We start from the raw sequence: 25,797 nt of genomic DNA on the forward strand, positions 1-25,797 counted from the left end.
AGGCCAAAGGAGCTGCAAATTGGTCCAAGAAGCAACAAAAGTCTTAGTCTTCAAGGGTGAGTAACACTTCTCCTCTTTAACCCTTTTTCTTGATCTATTTGTAAGCCCCACATGCTTTTTGTTTCAAGCTCCGGCCCTAACTGAAAAGGCTCTCTTTTGAGCTCATCTTCACTTTTCATTAAGGGCTCAACCCTGTTTGAGCCCTCCATGATGCACTTGCTTCATTGATCCTCTTATATGTCATAATCTTGCATGCTATTTTTGACCCATGAGTAATCTGTTTTTGAGCATGTTGTAAACTGATATTAGGCTTATTTTGAGCCCCTCTTCAACATTGAAGAAGGTCTCAACACCATTTGGGACTTCCATGTTGTACTTACCTTTATACTCCTCTTTTCTTCCCCATTCTTGCATGCAATGGCAGCCTACCATGCTTTTGTTTTTGGCCATTTTACAGTTCTGAAAAAGTGCTTATTTTGGTCCATTCTTCATATTTCATTTAGGTCCTTTCATGGTTTGGGGCCTCCATATGCCACTTCATGTTATATCTCTCTTTTATTCCCCATTCTTGCATGTTTAGTTAGCCTACCATGCTTTTGTTTTTGGCCATTTTACAGTTCTGAAAAAGTGCTTATTTTATCCCATTCTACATGTTTTATTAAGGATCTTTGGCTGTTTGGCGAATATTTTGCATACCTCATGTTATAGCCACTTTTGAGCCTCATTTTGCATCACATTTCTATCATATTTGTGTACTGATTTTGGGGCTTCCATATACTGTAAATATTCATATTTTTGGTCCCTCTTCAATGTTGTAGAAGGAAATTTTTCAGTTTGGGTTTTGCTTATATCACTTGCTTCATTACCCCTCTCTTGGCCCCTATTCTTGCATGCTATTTTTACCATACCTATGCTTGCTGTTTGGCCATGTTTATAACTGTGAAAGTGCCTTTTTTGGGACTTTCTAGCTTCTGTCTTTGCATTGCATGTCCATATTGTGCATGTTTGGCATAGCTATAGGCCATTTCGGGTGCCTAAATTCGCATTTCGGGACAATTCCATGCATTTGGTGTCATTTCGCCTCATTTCGGGACTGTTTTCCCCCATATTTTAGTGCTGAAATTCCATTAGAATGATTGCATGCCATTTCCATGTCATTACATCGCATTTTGCCATCGCCTCGGTTTGCGTGCCCGTGTGCACGCATTTCGAGGCAATTCGTTTTTATCCATTCGGCATCCTATGTGAGTGTGGCTGAGGCTCACTCATGTTGGTATAAGCCCATATCATGTTTCCATGTCATTACATCGCATTTTGCCATCGCATCGGTTTGCGTGCCCGTGTGCACGCATTTCGAGGCACTTCATTTTTATCCGACGACATCCTATGTGAGTGTGGCTGAGGCTCACTCATGTTGGTATAAGCCCATATCATGTTTCCATGTCATTACATCGCATTTTGCCATCACCTCAGTTTGCGTGCCCGTGTGCACGCATTTCGAGGCATCTCATTTTCACAGCATAGTGCATACTAGGTTGTATCTTAGATTACATTCTGTCATTTTCTCGGTTTGCGTGCCCGTGTGCACGCATTTTGAGGCATCTCATTTTCATAGCATTGTGTATGTTAGGATTATATCTTAGTTGCATTTCATGCATATCATGCACATCGCATCGTGTCCGGAATAGGAGTTAGCCCGGGCACGGGAAACGAGGTACATTTCGTACTCCGAGTGACGGAATGTGTCTCAGTTTCCCAGTCACCGACACTCCGAATTATCCATGATGGAGTTAGGTTTTAGCTGTAGTTTCATGTGCATTCATCCTATATTGAGTTGTGCATTTCGGCTCCTCGGCCATCATGCCTCGGTATGCGTGATTGGTGGCACGAGGATCGAGACATGCATATATCTGTGCAAATACATTGCTATGCCCCTTTCCTGCTCTCTGTTGCAGCAAAACGAAGAATCAGCAACTTTTTGGGGCTTGGCACGCATTTCAAGAACAGGTGTAAACAGAGGCTAATTGGGGCATTCCGGTGGATTTCCGCGCAAGACAACCCGGACATGCATCATCCATCAGAAGCAAGGCAGTCCCTGGCTTGCACGCCAGTTTTATTTGCTTTCTTAGTTAATTCATTAATTAATTAGGAATTTGTATATTTCGGACTGTAATATTCTTTTATTCAGGACTGTATTATTTATTTGGACCCTCTGAGTGAGGGCACAACTGTAATAAGTGTGCGTGTGTGTGTTGTATGTCATCCAACCCCACGTCTTTCTCCCTTTTATTTATCCGCTTATGATGGTTAGATTAGGGCATATTTAAATTAGCATACAGTATGACAGCATGTTTGCATTCATTCATCTGTATTGCATGCACCGGGCTCGGCGCATCATACTAACTGCATTGTACTTTCAATTTCAAAGTTGAATACATGATAATTGTAACATTTCATATGCCTTCATAGAATAGCCAAGCCTGCTATAGTTGCATTTTGCATGTGTTGCATTAGACATTTCTGTATACTTAGGATTCATGCATGATTTCTAATAAGTTGCTATTTTGGCTTGGAGTACTCGGTAAGCTTTATGCTTTAGCATCCTTGCATGCGTGTGAGTGACTGCCATGAATAGCATGCTTACCATGAGGCTATGTGCTTATTTGATATAACTGCCTGAATGCTTGTGGGTGAAGGTTGGGTTACTTAAATTGGAATAAATCATCAAATGTTCTAAAGCCTACTTGCGGGTAGCAAACCATTTTCAAAAACAAACATGAAATGTTTCGTTCCAATTCAGGCGACCCGGTCTATATTTGTATGCTGGGCGCATCACATAGTAACCTAGGCTAATAAACCAGAATAAGAACTCACAATGTTTTCAAAAATTGATATCATGGTTAGTAGAGGCCGGTCTATGACCGGGCGAGCGGGGGTGCTCACGAAGTGACCTTCCCCAATCGTACCCAAGTTCTCGAGCCGAGGCAACTTTGGTGATGACGGACACGTGGCCTTTTGGCACCGAGTCAGGGTTTCCTAAATTTCCCAAAATAAAATATTTAGGTGGCGACTCTGTATCTGGCAAAGCAGTCCATGTTTGGCACTTCTTTCAAAAATCAGTTTTCTCAAAACGATTTGCCGGATTTGGACTCTTTGGTTCAGACTTAGAACCGTGACTAACGAAAGTCGAGTCCGAGCTGTAGCGAGGTCCCCCGCGGGCTTGTCTACAGTTTCTGGCGACTCCGCTGGGGATTTAGAGAACTTGACTCGAACTCGTGATATCTGTTTTTGACTACACTTGTGTGTTTCTTTGCATTGCATTTGCATTGGTGCGCCTAGGACACCGTGTTTGCCATCTGCTATTCCTGAACGGTTTGCCGGAGGCTTGTCTTGTCAAGGCATGACCATAAGGCTGACCGATTGTGGGCTCTGCCAGTATGGGAACACAAACCCCGGTTTTACCAGGGCACCCTCTTTGACCATTCGACCTAGTGCATATTCGGATCCATAGTGGCCATTCCAAATTAGGACAGGTTGCTTACCCGTTTATAGGTTGTTTGAAACCGCTCTGTGCGTAGTGAAACCCTAGTTCCTGACAAAATAGGACAGGGAAACCCTACCCCAATATAGGGGTGTTTTGGCTCTCACTTATCTGTTATGTGCTTTAGAGTGCGTCTCTACAGGAATGCATGTATCAGTATGTGAGTTTGGGTATCAGGCCTGCGGGCATCAGTTCAGTATTGTCAGCATCAGGCCTGCGGGCATCAGTTCAGTATTATGGGTATCAGGCCTGCGGGCATCAGCCAGTATTTGAGAATCAGCTATCTGCGGATATCAGATTCTGTGTTAGGGGACAGTGATACAGGGATAATAATCAGTGTTTGAGGACAGTGTGTTATTCAGCTTATTGACTGTGTGTTGATTATGCCTGGCTGTGTGTCATGCATTTTATTTTAAGCTGTTATGCTGTCCGTTTATCTGTTTATTTATTTCCATTTCGCTTTATTTATCTTTTGCTAGGTCAGTTCTAGCACAATTGCTTCCAACCCGACAGGCATTCCCCAAGCACTTTGGACACGAGGTCGTCGACTCCATCGATCTGAGGATCTAATCGACGGACAGCCAGTGTTCCATTCTCTACCCCCTGTTACCAGAAGGAAGCAGAAAAAGCGCAGTGTATCTGAACAGAGATCACCAGAACAGTGGTTTCCCCCATCAGTGGACAGTTGGATTGAGATCCCCATTGAGACAGATCTGCCAGTAGTTCAGATAAATCAAAACAGTATGACGGCACCAACAGGAGTTGAGGAAATGATGCGCCAAATGCAGGAAACCATGCGGGCCATGCAGCAGGATGCCGTTCGCCGGGATGAACTCGCTAAGCAACAAGCTGAGATTATGACCCAGCAGGCTGAGCTAATTACCAGACTGCAACAACAGAATACAGCATCTGCTTCACACCAAATTCCCCCTCCGGCAGGGCCCCCATTACCTGAGCAGACACCTGCTGTTCAGAACGCTCCTCCAAACACCCAGAATACTGTGCCGACTATCCAAAACTTGCAAGAGGACACAAATCTTCCAATGGGGCCAGCTCCGCCCCCGCTTCCACCACAACTGTCCAAGGTCCATACATCCAATCACCCGGACTCTCCCTTCGAGGTCGAGGTTGATCATACAGCTCTGAAATTGAGCAAATTGGAGAAGCTCTTCAAGAAATCCCAAGGGGTCAAGGCTATGCCGGATATCGAAGATGGATATACCGAGGAGGCCGTAACACTCCCCGATAGGTTCAAAATGCCACAAATCGACCGCTTTGATGGGTCCGGTGACCCCATGGTCCATATCCGACTGTTTGCAGACATCTTGCGGCCAATGGGCCTAACACGACCACAGAAGCTTTCATTATTCGGCCGAACCCTGTCGGGTGTGGCCTCCCATTGGTACGTAAAGTTACAAGATGAAGTGAAGAAGAATTGGGATGAGATGGCTGAGGCCTTTGTCGCGCAATATTCATACAACACTCAGATCGAGATCACAACTCGTGATCTTGAAATGACAAGGCAAGAGCCCAAGGAAACTTTCTCGGACTGTGTGATCCGATGGAGGGCGAAGGCGTCAATGATGACCTTAAGGCCCACTGACAAAGATCAAATCCGGATGATTGTGCGCAATCTCCACCCGAAGTTGATGCAGAGAATGATTGTAGTCCCCTTCCCTACTTTCGCAGATTTACATGAGATGGGGGTGCAAATCGAAGACGCAATGAAACAAGGTCTGTTTGACCATGACAGAGAACAACCGAGGAGGACGTTCAACCGTAACAACAATGCGGGCCCGAGTGGCGCTGCAAATACGAGAGCCTCGGAAGTTAGTATGGTCACCACCACTCCCCCTCCCCCTCCCCCTCCAAGGCCCATGACTGCCACACCCTTCTCCGGCGCGTCCGGAAGCAACACACAAACCAACAGATTCCAACCACGAGACCAAAGAACCTTTACCCCACTATATATGCCCCTGACCAAGGTTCTGGGAATATTGATCAGGAAAAATCATTTAAAACCCCTGGAGCCAAAGCCATTACCGAATCCACTCCCCCCCTCTTATGACCCAGCAAAGTACTGCGCATATCACCAACAACACGGTCACGACACCGACCGTTGTTACAGATTGCGTCATGAGATCCAAGATCTTATTGACAAACAGGTGATCGCGCCTCCTGATAAACCCAATGTCACAACCAACCCTCTCCCACCACATAACCAACCTCCCCCTCCCAAAAGAATTAATTTTATCCAGACTGGGGTCGCATCTTACGATCCTAGCATCTATATTACGCCCACCCACCTACCCAAGCCGGAGGTGCTCCTCCCCGATTGCACAAATTTCTTGTGCATGGTGGACATCTCCAAAACCCAACCAGAACCGATGGTGGTGACCGTCGAAGACAGGGCAGGGCAGGGCAGATTTTGGGAGAGAATGAGATTGTTGAATCTGGGACTGGACAGAGTTTTGCTGGGGGAGCCTATGATCCAAGCGAGTACATCCTATCAACGAGCCGAATTGGGCTAGGTATAGAATTGCCAAAGACAGGAGAGCTATGCATGATCCAGGGGGATGGATCTGGACTATGGGCAGATGATCTGACAGCCATAGAGGAGGACTTTGCCAACCTGCAATTTCTCGATGACCAGGAACTGGGGGATGCGTCAATCAACTGGTACGATTATGAGGGATCAGCGGAGGCCACTGGATGGCTCGAAGATCAACCAGATGCAGTGGGGGAAGCCCAACCAGAACAGAGCTCGGCAGGGGCAGAAGTATCAGTTGTGGCCGGAATGGCCGAAAGTCAAGTTGTATCGCCAGAGAGCGCCGGTGCTAAGAATTCCGCTCGAGACATGGGCATTATGGATACGGGAATTGTTGAACAAACAGTTGAACAAACGTTTACTTCTTGGGGAAATCTATTTTGTAGGCACATAAAGTTAGGATTTTATTTATTTATTTATTTATTTTATGGTGGTGAAAATTTAGAAATATTTGTGCCTTGTAAGGATGAACTTTATTATCTGTTTATGTCTCATTGTTGTGCTCTAACCTTTTGCTTACTATCACATGAAAGACACATACAACAAAAAGGGCGGTTGGGGTTTGGATACAAAAAGAGAAGCTGAATTTAAAGGCATCGAAGTGTAGAATTACCTTTCTGATTCTCCATTAAAGCCGTGCAGAGAGAGATACACAAACTACCACAAAAGGTTAGTAAAACACATCATGTGTTGTGATATCTTCCATTCGTATATTAAAGGAGAAATTGTAAATCAATGGCATTATTTTTGGTACAACACATAGAAAGGACTTTTACCGTGCAAGCAAAAAATTTGCACCACCATGAAAATGCAAATTTTTTTTTACTGTCCCATTGATTTGTAATTTTCTCTATATTAAATGAAGATTCCCTCTTTGTCATAGTGACTTTAACCATTTTATTTAGCACCCCAAGCATTATTACTTTTAGTAGACGCATAGTTATTATCCATACATGACTAGGGAAATATAGAAAGTACCAGTAAGCAGATGGTAAAAATTCAAGCTTGAAAAGATTGATATTCATTTGTTGGAATCACTTTTTGTTTGTGGCTTCTCCAAGGGGCTCATTGTCAATTTGAGAGGTCCATTTGGATTGTGATGTTTTGTGGTTTTTGCTGTCCCAAATCTCTAGGAATTTAGCAGCCCTGGTTGAATAGAGATTGTGTCCCATGTGTAAAGTATCCTATGCTTGTAGGCATTATTTTTGGTTTTTTCATGATTTTATGCTTTCTTCTTTTTCGCTTTTGTCCCTCTAATTGTTGAATGATACATTTGAAAATTAGTAACGTGCTTTTTAAACTTTGAAGTTCTTATATATTATTACACAACTTTCAATAATCACAATTAGGGGCATTCATTTAGTAGTCTCATCATACAATATTTATTTAGTTGAGGTTTAGGGGTGATGCTATGGTACATTTAGATGTACCATACATTTAGTTATGAACTTATATAATTTATATCATAACCAATATCATATTAGTCATAACTACTATCATATTAAGTCATAACTTAGTTATATTCAATTATTTACTTATACCATATTACTTCATAACCAGGTCATAACTAAGATATTTAAATAATTCGACTCTCAAATCAGGCAACCTGTGTAACCGGTTACCAAACAGAGCAAAAGATCAGAGTAGTCCAACAGTCAGAGTAGTCCATAGCATCACCCCGTTCTCTCTGGCTCGTGCTCTTGCTCTTCTCTTCTCCTCCCTCCTCTCTTCCACCATAGCCGAAGCTTCAGCCATTGCCGAAGACCACCAGCCCTGTCGTCGTCGGGGCCACCATTCTCTCGGTGTAGACATCTTTCTTCATAACCTCTCACTGTCATGACGTGAAGAACTAGAGTTTCTTCCATTCTAATCGAATATTTCCAAGAGATATTTTCTGTAGCTCAGGTTTGTTTCTAACTCTAAACTTCATTTACATTAGGGCTTTTGATTTGAAAACCCTAACCCTTATTGAATATCTGATATGGATGTTAAACCATCAACTGAACCGCCTGAGATGATAGCCTGTTCGAACAGAGTTTTCGATACATATGTTTCTTGGCACCTATGTATTACCGAATTCAACTATTGAATAATTTTCTTAGCATCTCTGTTCTTGATTTCTAATGTTTGCTGCAGAATTCTTGATTTCTTGTTCTTGAATATTTTTCTATTTCCTTATTTTTGAAAGTTCTTGATGGGTGAATTTCAATTCATATATATATATACAATTCTCTACATATACATTGTTAGTATGAGATTATCACTGAATAATTTATGGGTTTGGGAATTTTACAAGCTCTGTAAATTCTGGAATCAATCTATCATACATTTACTGAATTTTTTCCGTTTGAATATTCATGACTCTACTTCTTGTAGTTTTCTGCAGAATTCTTGATTTCTTGTTCCTGAGTGTTTTCACTTTCATTAATTATATATATATATATATATATATTTTCAGTTCTTGATAGATGAATATCAATAGATATACAAATTTCTATATTTACATACACATGTTATTTAAGATGTTATGTTAGTCTGAGATTATCAATCAATAACTTATCTTCTTCTTTTGATAAGCATAATTTCTGGGGTTGGCTTATGTTTTCTGAATATCATGTTACTAAAAAAATACTTGGAATTTCCTATATTTCATCACAAACTTGGTGAAACAGCGACTCAGAAATATATATTCAGAACAGAAAGGTAATTTCCTTCCCCTAGCTCTTCTTCTTTAATAGTTATTTTTTCTTCTGTCCAAACCAACTCAACAGAAAGGGAAATGCACTAACCACAGACACAATAAACAAAGAGACATCAATTCTATCTTTAAACATTTTCATGAAGGTATATAATTGTCGAAACTATAAACTTCCCAGAGGAAACCAAAAAGAAAAATAAAATCTAGTCAGCATTTAGGAAAAGTAGGAATGTTCCCTACCTAAAAAAAGCCAACTTGCCATTGACTCAGCTTATCCTGCAATTTGTCTGTAAACTTAATGCACTAAGTTAGCTATCAGCTAATAAGAAAACCACCATTTAATTAATGCTCTTTCGACATGCCAAGAACTGTTAATCATTTGTCACTTACAGCTTTTTGCCTTGCTTACGTGATCTTTTCCGTTTCCTGCTCCTGGTTCTTGCGGTTTCACTGCCATCATTAGCTGTCCTGCATCTAGACTACCACATATTAATGTCATGATGATCAGCAATAGAAAAGTTGAAGAACAATTCTGTTATTTCGAAAAAGTAAACTACAGCCAATTTACTGGTTATCATCTACCAGAGGATACTTTATAGATCGACTTTTCCAAGTCTGCTTTTGCAAACAATATTGTACATTAATCTAAACATATCACAGTTTGAACTCATTTTGTATCCATTTTAAAGTTGCTGGCTTCTAGACCCTATATAATCCATGATTGAATCCATTTCCCTAATTCTGAAGCTATTTTTTACAAGTAAGTCTGAAACATTAACAAGCAGAAGCGCGGTTTTTGATGGGCAAACAGGCAATGAGGGAGCTATATTAAGAGAATAGGTGAAAGGGGAACATGGTTATTGACCCATCCGCCACCACCACTTCCATCTCCGCTCGGTACCACTACAATTACCCTGTTTCCTTCTTCCCAATGTTGACCCACCATTTTTTCCCTTCTTGCAGCGCAGCGACTTCTATCCCTCAGATAACCCAACCCTCTCCTTCCCCTTTTGCAATGCCATTATTACAAAATTTCATCACATTATTACAATTATAACCAATTACAACTAGTGAGTGTAAGGAGGACTCCACCTCCCAACGTAGCTCAATGCGGTCCCCTCGTTTATTTCCTGAAAAGGAAGGGGTGAGTTAACAAGGCTAGTAGATAATTAAATTGGTTGATGCACCAAAAGTTTTCCAGCCCAAATGTAATGGAATGAAATGGACTCAAGCCCCAGCAGAAGCTAGCAGCAAGTCCCTCTTGACTGGTGGTTTGAGGAGGTTTCAGTTCTGTAACGTCCTCAAAATAACAACAATAAACCCATCAGATAAGACATGCATTTACATATAAACTAACCACATTCTTTTATTCATTAGAGTTCCATTACATATGTATTACATGTTAACATCATAACAAAAATGCCCTAAAGGCTTACAGCTTTCCAAGTTAACACTTGGTTACAACAGAAGAGTACTAACTCGATTACACATTAAGCCCTGGGCTTGAAGTTACATGTAATACATCAAAAGTTAAGCGACAAAAGTATGTCCGCCACTAGCCTCCCAGCTATGTCCTTGGAGGTGGCATGCTTCCTGCACCTGAAAATGATATTCCCATATAGGGTGAGCCACAGCCCAGTAGAAATACACTAAACCAACCATGGACAATGACTAAAATATTAGCAATTGATAGATGGTCAACACTGTTACACCCACATAAATCACATATTTATGTCATACAACTTATGAGTCTAAGTTACCTTCATTTTCCCTTTTTCAACAGATAAGCATGCTAGCTCTATCATTATTTCCACAGATATGTATAAAAAACTATATCTCACATTCAGATAAGCATAAAAGCTATATCCACATTCTCAACAGATATGTATAACAACAATATCCCACATTCACAGATAAGCATATAAGTTGTATCCACACTTCACAAAGATAAGCATATGAGCTGTATCCACACTTCACAAAGATAAGCATATGAGCTCTATCTTCACTTCTCTAGACAAGCATATGAGCTGTGTCTACGGAGTTCATCCCCTATCTCCTCCCAATTCCTATCCGGTTTAGAGGTACATCCCCTATCTTCCCCTAAACCGCGGAGTACATCCCCTATCTCCTCCTCTACACATAACGTATACAAACACAATGGTTCTATATACAATCACCCAATACATACAAATAATGTATTCTATCAACCGTCAAGTTCCATGACACATTTCATTGATTAGTTTCAGTTTACCTAATCATCATGCATTGTCTACAACAATCTCGACTATCCTCCACCGATAGCCCAAAGCAGTTATTTCTAAAACAGAAAATAAATGCACAAATGGATATTCAATCAACATTTCATTTCTTCATTCTTCTCAATTAATTATCCCAATTAATTAAACAATGTAATTAGGCCATTTTTCCATAATTACTATTTCAACCCTTAGGTCCCTTTTTCATCAATGATTCAACAATCATTCCATTTTTTTCTATGCCAAACATGCATCTAGGTTTATTATGAATAAAACCCCAACTTTTGTAAAATTACACAAAAGCCCCAAACTTTCGCAAAATTACCAAACCAAGCCCAACATCTCAACATACCAAAATTTAAAGACAAAACCCATAGAGAGGAGTAGGATATCCCTACCTCAAATTCGGAGTCCCAAAGGAGAAGACGACAAAACCCAACGTGCTCCAAAACCCGAGATTTTCAGATTAAAATGAAGCCCTCGACGATCAACAACTTTTTTGTAAAGGCCAAAGGTGAGTAAATCACTCATACTAGATCAAAACCTAGAGAGAAGGTAGAGTCTAGAGTGAGAGGCTCAACAATGGTGATTTTGGAAAAGTAAGAGAGAGAAGAGAAAGTGAAAAAGTGATTTGAAGAGTCACAAATTCGGGACTTTAACCCAGGTCTCCGCTCGAGCGTAAAACACCCCGCTCGAGCGGCCACTCACAGACTTCCGCTCGAGCGGCCAACCGCCCGCTCGAGCGCAGAATGCACTCGCCCAGGACTTTTGCAGAACCAGGCCTCCGCTCGAGCTCCCAACCCTACGCTCGAGCGGCCACTCACACAGATCCGCTCGAGCGGCCAACTCCACGCTCGAGCGTACAACACTGCACAACAACTACTGGATGGGTGTATTACCCGCTCGAGCGCCAACACCTCCGCTCGAGCGTACAGGCCAAAAATCTGGGCAACTAGTTTTGGTTTCTAAACTCAACCAACCTGAAACAAATCCGCCCAACACATCCTATAACTCAAATACGAAGTAAAAAGGATGTAAACAAGATAATAAACAACTACTAACATCCACGGACACATGTCCGGATCACGGTATAACAAGGGTAAACCCGGGATCGCTATAACCTCCCCCCCTTAAATAATTTCGTCCCCGAAATTAAGCACAAGTTTTCAAAAACAAGTTTTTCTTCATTTTAAACAATGTTACACTTTAACATTCAACATCTCGACCCATTACCGGTTATCCCATCTCTCTAACAAGAGACATCTCACAATATGTATATCACATATGTACTTTCAACATGCATCAACATTATGCACTATCTTTCCAATTTCAACAATATATTTAACATATATAATGTTACATTCAACTTCCATATAAGGCAAGTTCCAAAACATACTTCCAATAATCAAAACATTTTCAATGTTTCACAACTTAAGACATATATAAAAGTTCTTAAGTTCAACAAAATGTAAAATTTAAATACAAGATTACATATCAACAAACAAGTCCGGATATTTCTCTCGGACTTCCAACTCACGTTCCCAAGTGGCTTCCTCCACTCCGTGATGTTTCCACAAGACTTTCACCAAAGGAATGGTCTTGCCACGCAGGACCTGATCCCGCCTATCCAAGACCCGAACCGGTCTCTCCTCATACGAGGCATCCTCATCTACCTCTAAATCGTTCCAATTCAGCACATGTGATGGATCTGGCTCATACTTCCGAAGCATACTCACGTGAAACACGTCATGCACTCCGGACAACTGCGGCGGTAAGGCTAACCGATAAGCAACCTCACCTATCCTCTCAAGGATCTCAAAAGGACCAATAAACCGAGGGGATAACTTCCCACTCTTTCCAAATCTCATCAGGCCTCCTCTAGGCGATATCTTCAGAAAGACATGATCACCTACCTCAAACGCCAAAGGCCTCCTCCTACGGTCGGCATAACTCTTTTGTCGACTCTGGGCTGTAACAAGCCTCCTACGGATAAGCTCAACTTTCTCCGTCGTCTCCCTAACCAACTCCGGACCCAACAAAGGTGCATCACCCACCTCGGCCCAACACACTGGAGACCTACATGGTCGGCCATACAAGGCCTCAAACGGTGCCATACCGATGCTAGACTGAAAACTGTTGTTGTAGGCAAACTCTACCAATGACAAGTGCCTCTCCCACGTCCCATTGAAATCCAGGACACAACCCCGAAGCATATCCTCGAGGATCTGAATAGTACGCTCGGACTGCCCGTCAGTCTGAGGGTGATAAGCCGTACTAAAGGTCAACTTAGTGCCCAAGGCACTCTGCAAACTCTGCCACAACCTAGCAGTAAAACGAGGATCTCTATCTGAGACGATCGTCACTGGGACTCCGTGCAATCTCACTACGTCCCGAATATACAAGTCGGCAAGATGATCTACCGAATCTCTCACGCGCATAGGAATAAAGTGCGCCGACTTAGTCAACCGGTCCACAACCACCCAAATAGCATCACTACCCCGTTGAGTCCTCGGAAGACCTACAACGAAGTCCATAGTGACATGCTCCCACTTCCACTCGGCAATAGGCAAGGGTTGCAACAAACCCGCTGGCCTCTGATGCTCGGCCTTCACTTGCTGGCAAGTAAGGCATTTCGATACGAAAACAGCCACATCTCTCTTCATACCCCGCCACCAAAACTGGCGACCCAAATCCTGATACATCTTAGTACCTCCCGGATGCACCGCAAGGCGCGAATGGTGAAACTCTCGGAGTACTTCCTCTCGGCAAGACTCCGGTACAAACAAACGGTCTCGGTATCTCACACTCAGGTCGGGATACACCGTCAAACCCTTCTCAACTTTCCCACTGGAGATCTTCTCTCGGAGAGATTCTACCTCAAGGTCACCTCTCTGTGCCTCTAACACTCTAATCACAAGTGTAGGTTGCGCAACAACAGAAAACAAGGCCGCAGCCTCAACAGATTCGCCCAGTAGCAAATCAAACTCGCCAAGCGCTCCCAACATCTCTCATTCCCGGATGGCTATACAAGCTACATCACTAATGGATTTCTTACTAAGGGCATCGGCCACAACATTGGCCTTTCCCGGATGATAATGCAACTCAAAATCATAATCCTCGATGAACTCCATCCATCTCCTCTGCCTTAGATTCAAGTCTCTCTGTGTAAACAGATACTTCAAACTCTTATGATCCGAGAATACCTCAAACCTCTCACCATAAAGGTAGTGCCTCCAGATTTTCAAGGCAAAAATCACTACTGCTAACTCTAGGTCGTGTGTGGGGTAATTCTTCTCGTGTATTTTCAACTGACGTGAGCCATAAGCTACCACTTTCCCCTCTTGCATCAACACACAACCCAAACCCTCTCGTGAGGCATCACAATAAACCGCATAACCCAACCCTCTCTCCGGAATAATCAACACCGGAGCGGTGGTCAATCTAACTTTCAACTCTTGGAATGACTTTTCACAAGTCTCACTCCACACAAACTTGACTCCCTTCCGAGTCAGTCTAGTCAACGGTGACGCTAACCTGGAGAAATCTTTCACAAACCGACGGTAATACCCAGCTAATCCCAGAAAACCGCGGATCTCAAACACACTCTTAGGTTGTGCCCAATCTTGCACTGCCTCAACCTTGGATGTATCAACAGACACCCCTTCCCCGGATACCACGTGGCCTAAGAATTTAACTTCCCTCAGCCAGAACTCACACTTCCCAAACTTGGCATACAGCCTATGGGCTCTAAGCAACTCAAGCACCACTCTCAAGTGTTCCTCGTGCTCCTCCTCTGAAGGCGAATAGATAAGGATGTCGTCCACGAAGACGACCACAAATCGGTCTAAGAACTCCCGGAAAATCCGGTTCATCAAGTCCATAAAGACTGCCGGTGCATTGGTAAGCCCAAATGGCATCACCAGAAACTCATAATGGCCATACCGCATACGGAATGCCGTTTTCGGAATATCTTTCTCCCTGACCCTCAACTGATGGTAACCCGATCTCAAGTCTATCTTAGAGAAACAACGGGAACCCTTCAACTGGTCAAACAAATCATCTATACGGGGCATAGGGTACTTATTTTTAACCGTAGCCCGATTCAACTTCCGGTAGTCAATACACAATCTCAAGGCACCATCTTTCTTTTTAACAAAGAGGGCCGGTGCTCCCCACGGTGAAACACTAGGGCGAACAAAGCCCTTATCTAGCAATTCTTGGAGCTGAACTTTCAACTCAACCAACTCTGCTGGAGCAAAACGGTAAGGTGCCATAGAAATCGGCGCCGTACCAGGCACTAAATCAATAGAGAACTCTATCTCTCGGTGAGGTGGCAAACTAACAATATCTTCGGGAAAGACATCCGAATACTCACAAACCACCCTCGGCAACACAAGCTGGGTCTCACCACTCTTACCACTCTCAAAGCTGGCAAGTAGACTACTAAGCTCACTTCGCCCTCGCGAATCATACCCCGGTGGCAAAACACTACCAACCCGGTCTCCCAAGAAATGGAACCACTCCCCGCTCAAGGTACATAACGTGACCCTCTGGCGGTAGCAATCAATAACAGCCCGGTATGACGATAGCCAGTCCATACCCAAAATAACATCAAAACCCTTCATGGGCATGACAACAAACGGAAAAGGAAGCCTATAATCGGCGACCTCTATATCACAACCTCTAACACCCTGTTTCAGGATCAACTCACCACCCAAAGGCGATACCACACAAATAGGAGATGCTAACTGTGCTAACTCCAATTCCAAAACCGATGCAAATGCAGCAGATACAAAAGAATGAGATGCACCCGTGTCTATCAACACATTAGCAACTGAGTTGCAAAACAGAAAAGTACCTCTCACTACCGATGGAGCCGGTACTAAATCCTGCGCGGTAACAGCATACACGCGCCCCGTAGGCCCCTGGTCTACCTGCTCACCTCTCGGAGCAAAAGACTGCTGCACAGAATGGGATGACGAAACTCCCGGATTGGCCCTCGAGGACTACACAGACTGAGCTGGCTGAAAACCCTGCGTCTGCCTAGAACCAGACGCTCCCGAAGTGGCACTCAACTGCGGGCAAAACCTTTTCAGGTGCCCAGGCTGTCCACACTGATAACAAGTCAAGGGCTGCCCCCTGCCCAAACTCTGACTCTGCGGTCTAGCTGAAGAAGAAGCAGCTTTCTGACCCCCACCCTTCTGCGGGCAAACTGAAACCTTGTGACCCAGCTGGCCACACTTGTAACAAGTGAATTCCCCCTGACTGCCTCTCCCCGAGCCTACACTCGGCACTGGAAAGGTCGATCTAGAGACTGCACCCTGAGACTGCTGAGGGTTATAACCCTTCTGTCTCCTGCCATCACTCTGACTATCTTGGCTCCTCTTGGAGCCCCTCTGTTCTTCCTCCTCCTCCTGCATCATAATCTCCATATGAGCAGCAGCATCAACCAGGTGTCTATACTCTCGAATGTAAGACCCACCAACTCTCAACTTGAGGCCCCGCCTCAACTTCCGCTCAAACTCATAGCAACGGCGTTCCTCAGACGCCACCAGTTCCGGTGCAAACCTGGACAGACTGGTAAAAGTAGCCTCAAACTCGGCCACTGACAAGCCCTGCTGTTTAAGCCGGCTAAACTGATCCCTCAGCTTCTCCCTAGCTGCTGCAGACAAAAACCTCTCCTGAAAAGCATTTATAAACGCCTCCCAGGTACCGCCCACACGAGCCTTCTCATACTTCCACCATTGACCCGCATCTCCCTTCAGCTGGAAGGATGCCAAGGTCACTTTCAGTGCTCCGTCCTCAATGCCAAGCATCTCGAACGTCTTACTCATCTGTTCTAACCACTCATCAGCCTTCAGTGGCTCCTTCGGATCCCCGATAAACTCGTCCGGATTAGACCGGAAAAACTCCCTCTTCAAGAAAGAAGGCCCTGTCTCAGCTGCCTGATTCCCAGCTCTAAGAATACCCAAAGCTCCTGCTATCTCTCTGGCCAAGGCACCCATAGCCTGCTGACCTACTGGCTCGACCACATTAGCCTGCCCAACTCCCTCCTGCACTGCCGGAATCTCACCCGGTAATGGTACTTCCTGCCTCGCAGGTCTACCACGCCTAGCTCCTCTTCCTCGTCCTGACATCCTAATAAAGGCAACACAGAACGTTAGCACATTCATAAATGTGCCGAAACTAAACACTCACGTCCTAATGCATGGACAACTGTAATTCACTCCACATAAGCACATAAACACATAAGCACTTACGAATTTCATTTCCGGATAATGATAGTCCCGAGACGCTACTAGAGTTCCGGTTAGAAACAGCATTGATCAAGTGCCTTTCCAACAAGACTCCCAGAAACTCAAGGATCCAATCAACATCCCAGAAATTAAATCCCATACCCACATAGTCACATAAGCATATTGTCAATTAAGCACATAGCATATGATACTACATCTAAGTCTCTATCAAGCGAGACAAACCCATTGTGATACTAATCACTTCCCACGTACCCAAAGTATTCGAACCCGGTATGCTCTGATACCAAGTTGTAACGTCCTCAAAATAACAACAATAAACCCATCAGATAAGACATGCATTTACATATAAACTAACCACATTCTGTTATTCATTAGAGTTCCATTACATATGTATTACATGTTAACATCATAACAAAAATGCCCTAAAGGCTTACAGCTTTCCAAGTTAACACTTGGTTACAACAGAAGAGTACTAACTCGATTACACATTAAGCCCTGGGCTTGAAGTTACATGTAATACATCAAAAGTTAAGCGACAAAAGTATGTCCGCCACTAGCCTCCCAGCTATGTCCTTGGAGGTGGCATGCTTCCTGCACCTGAAAATGATATTCCCATATAGGGTGAGCCACAGCCCAGTAGAAATACACTAAACCAACCATGGACAATGACTAAAATATTAGCAATTGATAGATGGTCAACACTGTTACACCCACATAAATCACATATTTATGTCATACAACTTATGAGTCTAAGTTACCTTCATTTTCCCTTTTTCAACAGATAAGCATGCTAGCTCTATCATTATTTCCACAGATATGTATAAAAAACTATATCTCACATTCAGATAAGCATAAAAGCTATATCCACATTCTCAACAGATATGTATAACAACAATATCCCACATTCACAGATAAGCATATAAGCTGTATCCACACTTCACAAAGATAAGCATATGAGCTGTATCCACACTTCACAAAGATAAGCATATGAGCTCTATCTTCACTTCTCTAGACAAGCATATGAGCTGTGTCTACGGAGTTCATCCCCTATCTCCTCCCAATTCCTATTCGGTTTAGAGGTACATCCCCTATCTTCCCCTAAACCGCGGAGTACATCCCCTATCTCCTCCTCTACACATAACGTATACAAACACAATGGTTCTATATACAATCACCCAATACATACAAATAATGTATTCTATCAACCGTCAAGTTCCATGACACATTTCATTGATTAGTTTCAGTTTACCTAATCATCATGCATTGTCTACAACAATCTCGACTATCCTCCACCGATAGCCCAAAGCAGTTATTTCTAAAACAGAAAATAAATGCACAAATGGATATTCAATCAACATTTCATTTCTTCATTCTTCTCAATTAATTATCCCAATTAATTAAACAATGTAATTAGGCCATTTTTCCATAATTACTATTTCAACCCTTAGGTCCCTTTTTCATCAATGATTCAACAATCATTCCATTTTTTTCTATGCCAAACATGCATCTAGGTTTATTATGAATAAAACCCCAACTTTTGTAAAATTACACAAAAGCCCCAAACTTTCGCAAAATTACCAAACCAAGCCCAACATCTCAACATACCAAAATTTAAAGACAAAACCCATAGAGAGGAGTAGGATATCCCTACCTCAAATTCGGAGTCCCAAAGGAGAAGACGACAAAACCCAACGTGCTCCAAAACCCGAGATTTTCAGATTAAAATGAAGCCCTCGACGATCAACAACTTTTTTGTAAAGGCCAAAGGTGAGTAAATCACTCCTACTAGATCAAAACCTAGAGAGAAGGTAGAGTCTAGAGTGAGAGGCTCAACAATGGTGATTTTGGAAAAGTAAGAGAGAGAAGAGAAAGTGAAAAAGTGATTTGAAGAGTCACAAATTCGGGACTTTAACCCAGGTCTCCGCTCGAGCGTAAAACACCCCGCTCGAGCGGCCACTCACAGACTTCCGCTCGAGCAGCCAACCGCCCGCTCGAGCGCAGAATGCACTCGCCCAGGACTTTTGCAGAACCAGGCCTCCGCTCGAGCTCCAAACCCTACGCTCGAGCGGCCACTCACACAGATCCGCTCGAGCGGCCAACTCCACGCTCGAGCGTACAACACTGCACAACAACTACTGGATGGGTGTATTACCCGCTCGAGCGCCAACACCTCCGCTCGAGCGTACAGGCCAAAAATATGGGCAACTAGTTTTGGTTTCTAAACTCAACCAACCTGAAACAAATCCGCCCAACACATCCTATAACTCAAATACGAAGTAAAAAGGATGTAAACAAGATAATAAACAAATACTAACATCCACGGACACATGTCCGGATCACGGTATAACAAGGGTAAACCCGGGATTGCTATAAGTTCTGTCTTTGGATTGATCACTTTCTCAAGGTGGGTCATTCATTGGTATTGCCATGAAGGTAAAAGATGTGAGATTTGAATTGATTGGTGATGATGCAATCATGTAGTTGCTAGTAGATGAAAAAAAGTAGTAATTGCACGATTGATTGTATTTATAATTTTGGGGGCTGAATTAAGAGGCTTTGGGTTGATTGATTTTTTCTATTTTATTTATACATGAGTTTTTTTTTATTTTGTTCTCATGAATTTATATATATATATATATATATTGAGAAAAGTTATAAAGCAATTACATTAAAATAAATGTTAACATCGTATAGAACAATAAAAAAAAACAACAAAGGACCAAACAAGAAAATCTACTAAAACTTCAACAACAAACAACAAAATCCGTAAAAAAAATTAGCAAACCACTAATCTACTTGTACGTGGAAAGGGATCGGAAACATGGTACGATAAGGGTAGATTTGTTTAGATTATATTATTAGAATTTAAGATACTTCTAAAGTAGCTTTCTTTAACAATTAGGCACCCAATTAAATAATGTTTTTTTTCCCCTTTCAAATTAGTCATGTTACAACTCGTTTGTATGAGCAATATGACCCATTTTCTTTTACATTTTACGATACCAAAACCCCTCTCTTCTTATATTTTAGTTTATTATATTTCATTTGTTTTTTCTGCTAATGTAAACTTTAAAGTACACGTTGGAAAATATTTTGGGATTGCTTTATAGTTAAAAAGATAGATGCTATGGTACATTTAGATGTACCATACATTTAGTTATGAACTTATATGATTTTATATTATAACCAATACCATATTAGTCATAACTACTATCATATGATCAAGCCCAGCCATGTTTGGAAACCCCCTAGGAGAGATTGTTCTAAGATGTAAGAAATCCCTAGTCAACCCATCATTGCCACCTCCACCACCGCTGCCGTCATTACTTCCCCTCATTGCCATCCCTTTGGCATTACATGGTCTAATTTTTTTTTTTTTTTTTTATCACCCAAGTAGAGAGAGAGAGAGAGATAGCTTAATCCTCCAAGGTGACCATAAGGGACGAAAGAGCAACAAAAAGCACAACAAAAGATAATGACCTTCAATAAACCCCTCCCACTTCCAACTTAGTTACTCCCACTCTTCCTAGCAGAATTAGCAACCATCATTGGCTTTTTTTTTTTTTTTTTTTTTTTTTTTTGGCTTCAATAGAAGGTAAGTAACAATGATAAACACAAGCAATGATAAACACAAGCAAATTAATAAAGAAAATATACAAAAATAAAAAATCATCTGGATTGAAATAGAGTGATGATAGGATTACCTCCAACATTCATGTCAAATAACACATCTGACCGCATATCGAACTAGCAAATACACACATCTTGATTCTCCATTAAATAATAAAAAAAATATCAAAATTACTTGATTCGAGAAAAACCTATTTTCACTCAAAACCCTCAAACTTCAAAGACACTAAATTATTAATTTACTTCTTATTTTTCTTTTTCTTTTCTTCCCCCCCCTTCTTTGTTGTTTATTGCTTTTTCTACAAAAGCATGAAGATACATGAAACAGAAAAATGCCTTTAAAAATTATTGTTCTTCTGTTTCTGGGGTCTTTGATTTATTGATTCATTCCAAACTAGAGTTTATATGGGTTTATGTGTGGTATGTATGGTCATGCTACTACACCCCTTTTGAGATGTGTACCATATGCAAATTATAACATTTGGCCTAATTTCCAAAGGATTTACACTCTAACATGTATCCTAATTAATATGCTATATACTTATTAGAGTTCTATAAACCCTCATGTGTAATTGTAATTGTTTTACATTTTTTCATCACTAATGATGCCCTTTCATAAATGCTATTTTCCCACCACCTCATTAACTCTTTTACAAATAACAACTTCATTTTGGAATTTTTAAAGTTTTTACATGTTGGTTTATGTCTTTTAATTTTTTCCCCTCTCCCTTAGTTTTATGTTTTGGTTGAAATGCTTCATTCCTTATTTTTGGCAGGTAAAAGGAGAGGCCAATACCTCTTACATCTGTGCTTATATTTCGATCGACGGAGTACACTACAGCTATTGACTTCTGGTTTGCTGGTTGTGTTGTTGCTGAACTACTTCTTCGACAGGTACATATTTTTTCCTACAAGGTCCTCTATGCTTCAATATATTTAAATTATATGGTATGCGTGATGACCAAATTAAAAAGCAAAATATTTATGATATAACTTGTACAGTCACACCCTCATTCATCACAGTTTTTGTATTAAAAAAAAAACTAAGACTAAAAGTATAAGGTCAAAGTTAAAAATTGTGACCTTTAACCAATTTTGTAGTAGTGCTCATATATTAGTATTATTTATTATGAATCTAAAGTATCAATGACAGAATAAATATAAATAATAAAATCAAATAATATGCATAGCATTAATACAAGAGAAGCTCTACTCACAACCCAAGATTCAATTGTGAGTGGCAGTGGGTATAGCAGTATGCAAGGGTCCTTAGTGCATCAAATCTTTAGTTAGTGTATGTATATTACTGAATACAACTGTATCAAATCATTCTCCCATTTTCTAATTTCTTGTATTTTGTATTCTAAAAAACAAATTGCTTCCCTAAACATTTATAATTTTCAAGTGCTTTATGTGGTTCAAGCCATCCCCAAACCCATGCAGAGAATAAAAAAAAAATTAGCAAGATAAAATATGGGAAAGTGAACCACAACATAGCTAAAACCAAAGCAAGTAAAACCAGTTAATAAAGATATTCAACCTTTTGACTGTACACCTAAAACGAGACTTGAAGGAGCAAAGGAGCTATACATAACCATGACATCTTTTTTTATTTTTTTCTACAATAGTCCCAAAAATAAAATAAAAAACAATGTCGTTTTTATTATCAATTCGTTTGGTGCCAAAATATTTGGCTCCTTTTTGCGACAAAAAAATTTCCTTACCAAATTACAAATTTTGTCCAAAAAAATTAACTTCTTTAATTTATTTTTTATGGTAATGTGACCTAAGCTACTAGGGTATCATTTTTTGTTTATGATTAGAATTTTTTTTAGTGTCTTTCCTTTTTACATTGGAAACATAGTCTTTGTTAACTACATTATTATAAAACAAATCCATTCATGTGTGCATGTCGTGCATTTGATGAACGTACTATAACCTTTAAGATTTTTGTTTGTTTGTTTTTTTTTGCTAATCAAAGATATTATGAGTTTATTTTTCTTGTCTTTCTTTACAAGGAATTCTGATTGAAGCCTAATGAATAAACTGACTGATCCTCCAAAGCGCCCGATCACTCCATTCATTTTCTTTTGGTATTTCGTTAATATCTATTTGTATGTAGTTATATATTTTCCATTATACGAATTCTTATATTCATTTTCATATGTTTATAGCCAAGAACAATCAATGGAGTTAAAAAAAGCCCAAATGAAAGTAGACGTGAAGGTAAGTGCAATGTATTCTTGTTGTTTTTAGTATTCCTTTTGTACTTCTAAGCTTGTATGTAATTGTTCATATGATTTTATGCATGTAATGTAGGATATTGGGAACAAATGGAATCAACTTCTTGAAGAAGAAAAAAATAAGTATATACAAATGGGAAAGCTACAATCTGAACAATATGCCCAATTAAAAACTGTGGTCCAACAAAAGCCTCCAAAAGTAAAAATTCAAACCCGGATTGAGCTTACATCAATTTGTAAGATTATTAGAAGGTTGGACAAAGCACAACAACAAGCAGTGACTGACATGGGGTTTCATGGCATCCTAAGCCTTAGGTGCACGCACATAGATCATGACTTGTGCCATTGATTAGTTCAGAACTTTGATCCTTCAACTCATTCATTGAATGTCCACGGTCTTCGAATGCTTCTCACCATAGAAGATGTTCATGAGTTGATGGGATTACCTTCCAATGGTCTACCTGTGAAGTTAAAAGAGTCCGTAGATGAAATTAGAAACCTATGTGATGAACTTGCGGTGAAGAATAAATTTGTTCCGTTCACATCTCTGAAATCTTATCTGCTTGAAACAAAAGATGCTGGAACTGAATTTAAAAGGAAATTTGTCTTATTCATCATTGGAGCCCTCTTGTGCCCCACTACAAAGGCAGGTGTACACCAATCATTCATTCAAATGGTTAAAAATGTTGAGTCCATCAGTCAATTCAATTGGGCAAAGCACACACTTGATTTTCTTGTCGACCGCATTGTTATTGCCAAGGTCAAAGAGCGGTCTGCTATGTGCGGCTGTTTGCTTGTTCTAATGGTACCTCCCCTTGATGTGTAATTATTTCATCTATTATTTTTTATTGCATATTGTCTAACACACATTAAAATGACTTCTTTTTTTTCTTTTTTTTTCCCATGTAGTTATTTTACTTGGAACAATTTGCTCGCAAAAGGGAGTTGGTGGCTACTTCCAACTCCATTCCTCGCTTATCCTATTGGGGCAATTCAGAAATTAAGCAAGGTTTGAATCAAATTAAAGCTTTGGGAGGATATTTAAATGTTGAGGTAAATATTTACAACGCATGACTTTTTATAATTATAGCTCAATTTACATTAAACCTGTGACATTAACAAGTTATTGTATATGTGTGAATAGGTGGCTTTGCCTAACATTGTTGAAAAGTCCAATGCAGTAACTCTTAGCCAGGGAAGAATTGACAAGAATGATGACTCCCGATTGGCTAAAGTTGAGAAACAAGTCATTGAAATTCATGCCCTTTTGGTCCAAGGCCACAAGGACACAAGGCAAGATGAGGATGAGAAGCGTCTAACCAAAGTGGAGAATCAAGATGAAAAAATTCTTGAGCCGTTAGAAAAACACATGCCAGTTGATGGAGAACAAGTTAAAACACCACCAAGCAAACTTCTTGCAGAGCAGCGATTGGTCAAAATGGAGAACCAAGTTGGTCAAATTCTTGAGTTGTTAGAACGACGCATTCCATTTGATGGTGGACATGTTAAAACACCACCAAGAAAACTACATGAGGAGCATCGAATTGACATTGAAATGGTTGGTCTCGATGATAGTGGTATCGAAAAGGTTGCAGCCAATTCCCCGAAGTTTGTAGATGAGGATGAGATAAGGAATATGAATGACAAAGAACCAATGGAAACTTTGCGTTTGAGAAAAACAAAACCAATCCTCACACCACCAAATGAAAAGGCAGTTGCAAAGAAACGAGCCAAATTGGTTGGTGGGAAAGCATTAAATAATGAACAACTTCCTATTCCACAAAAGGGGCGATCGCGCGCAAAAAAGAGTGATACAAAGGCAGTTGAAGTGAATGCTGTAACAATGTCATCATCATGTAGTGTTGTTCGTGGTCCTCAGACTCGAGGGACCCAGAATTGCAAAGCCAGTTAGTGGTTGCGTACACCTTTTGTGAAATTAGATGTAATGAAGAAAAGACCACAGTTGAAGCCATCGTCAACTGACAACAACATTGACAATAATATTCATGACAATCTCGATCAAGTAAACTAAATGATTGTGTCTCAAAACATATTTGATATATGTGTAACAAATAGTGTTTGTTTCTTACTTTTCTTTTACTTGTATCAGCTATTTGATAATTTACTTGATCAACTTGGGGGTAATGTTGTTCCTGAAATCCCAAAGGTTTGGAACTAATTATTATAGTATCTTTTGTATATGTGGTTATTTTGTGCCAACTCCATCTTCATGAACATACACTAACTAAGCTGATTTGTTTTATGCACTATTCTTCTCAATACCTTTACAAGTCATCCGTGCCTTTGCCAGACCCATTAAATGACTATGATAGTCTCGTTCTACGATATGCATTTGATGAATCTCTTTCAGAAGGGTACAATTTGACTACCTTTAACTTGTTATGTATGAAGTATTATACCTTCTAACTCACATAGTTATCCATGTGCTAGGGAATATCTTGTACGGATGAAACTGCACTATGTGGAAGCACAATCTGCAACGCGGAAGGAATTGTGGTCCTTGAAACCATATCAGTGGATATCCTCATGTGTAAGACTTTTCTCCTTCTCCTATTTTATTTGCTACCATTCCATCATCCAAGTTACTTTACTTTGCCTATTCAT

At 40.9% G+C, this 25,797-nt stretch overlaps 1 long non-coding RNA gene across 1 annotated transcript; it reads left to right on the forward strand.

The window, feature by feature from the left end:
- Positions 1-7,687: 7,687 nt before the first annotated feature.
- LOC145801597 (uncharacterized) lies at positions 7,688-23,156 on the forward strand. The gene is made up of 4 exons (XR_014343219.1): positions 7,688-7,994; positions 21,706-21,823; positions 22,948-23,022; positions 23,104-23,156. It is a non-coding gene; the product is annotated as an uncharacterized LOC145801597 (long non-coding RNA).
- Positions 23,157-25,797: the final 2,641 nt, after the last annotated feature.

Source organism: Camellia sinensis, chromosome 10 (genome assembly GCF_055761805.1).
Source record: "Camellia sinensis isolate YWXY chromosome 10, ASM5576180v1, whole genome shotgun sequence".
In the NCBI taxonomy this organism is placed as follows: Eukaryota; Viridiplantae; Streptophyta; class Magnoliopsida; order Ericales; family Theaceae; genus Camellia; species Camellia sinensis.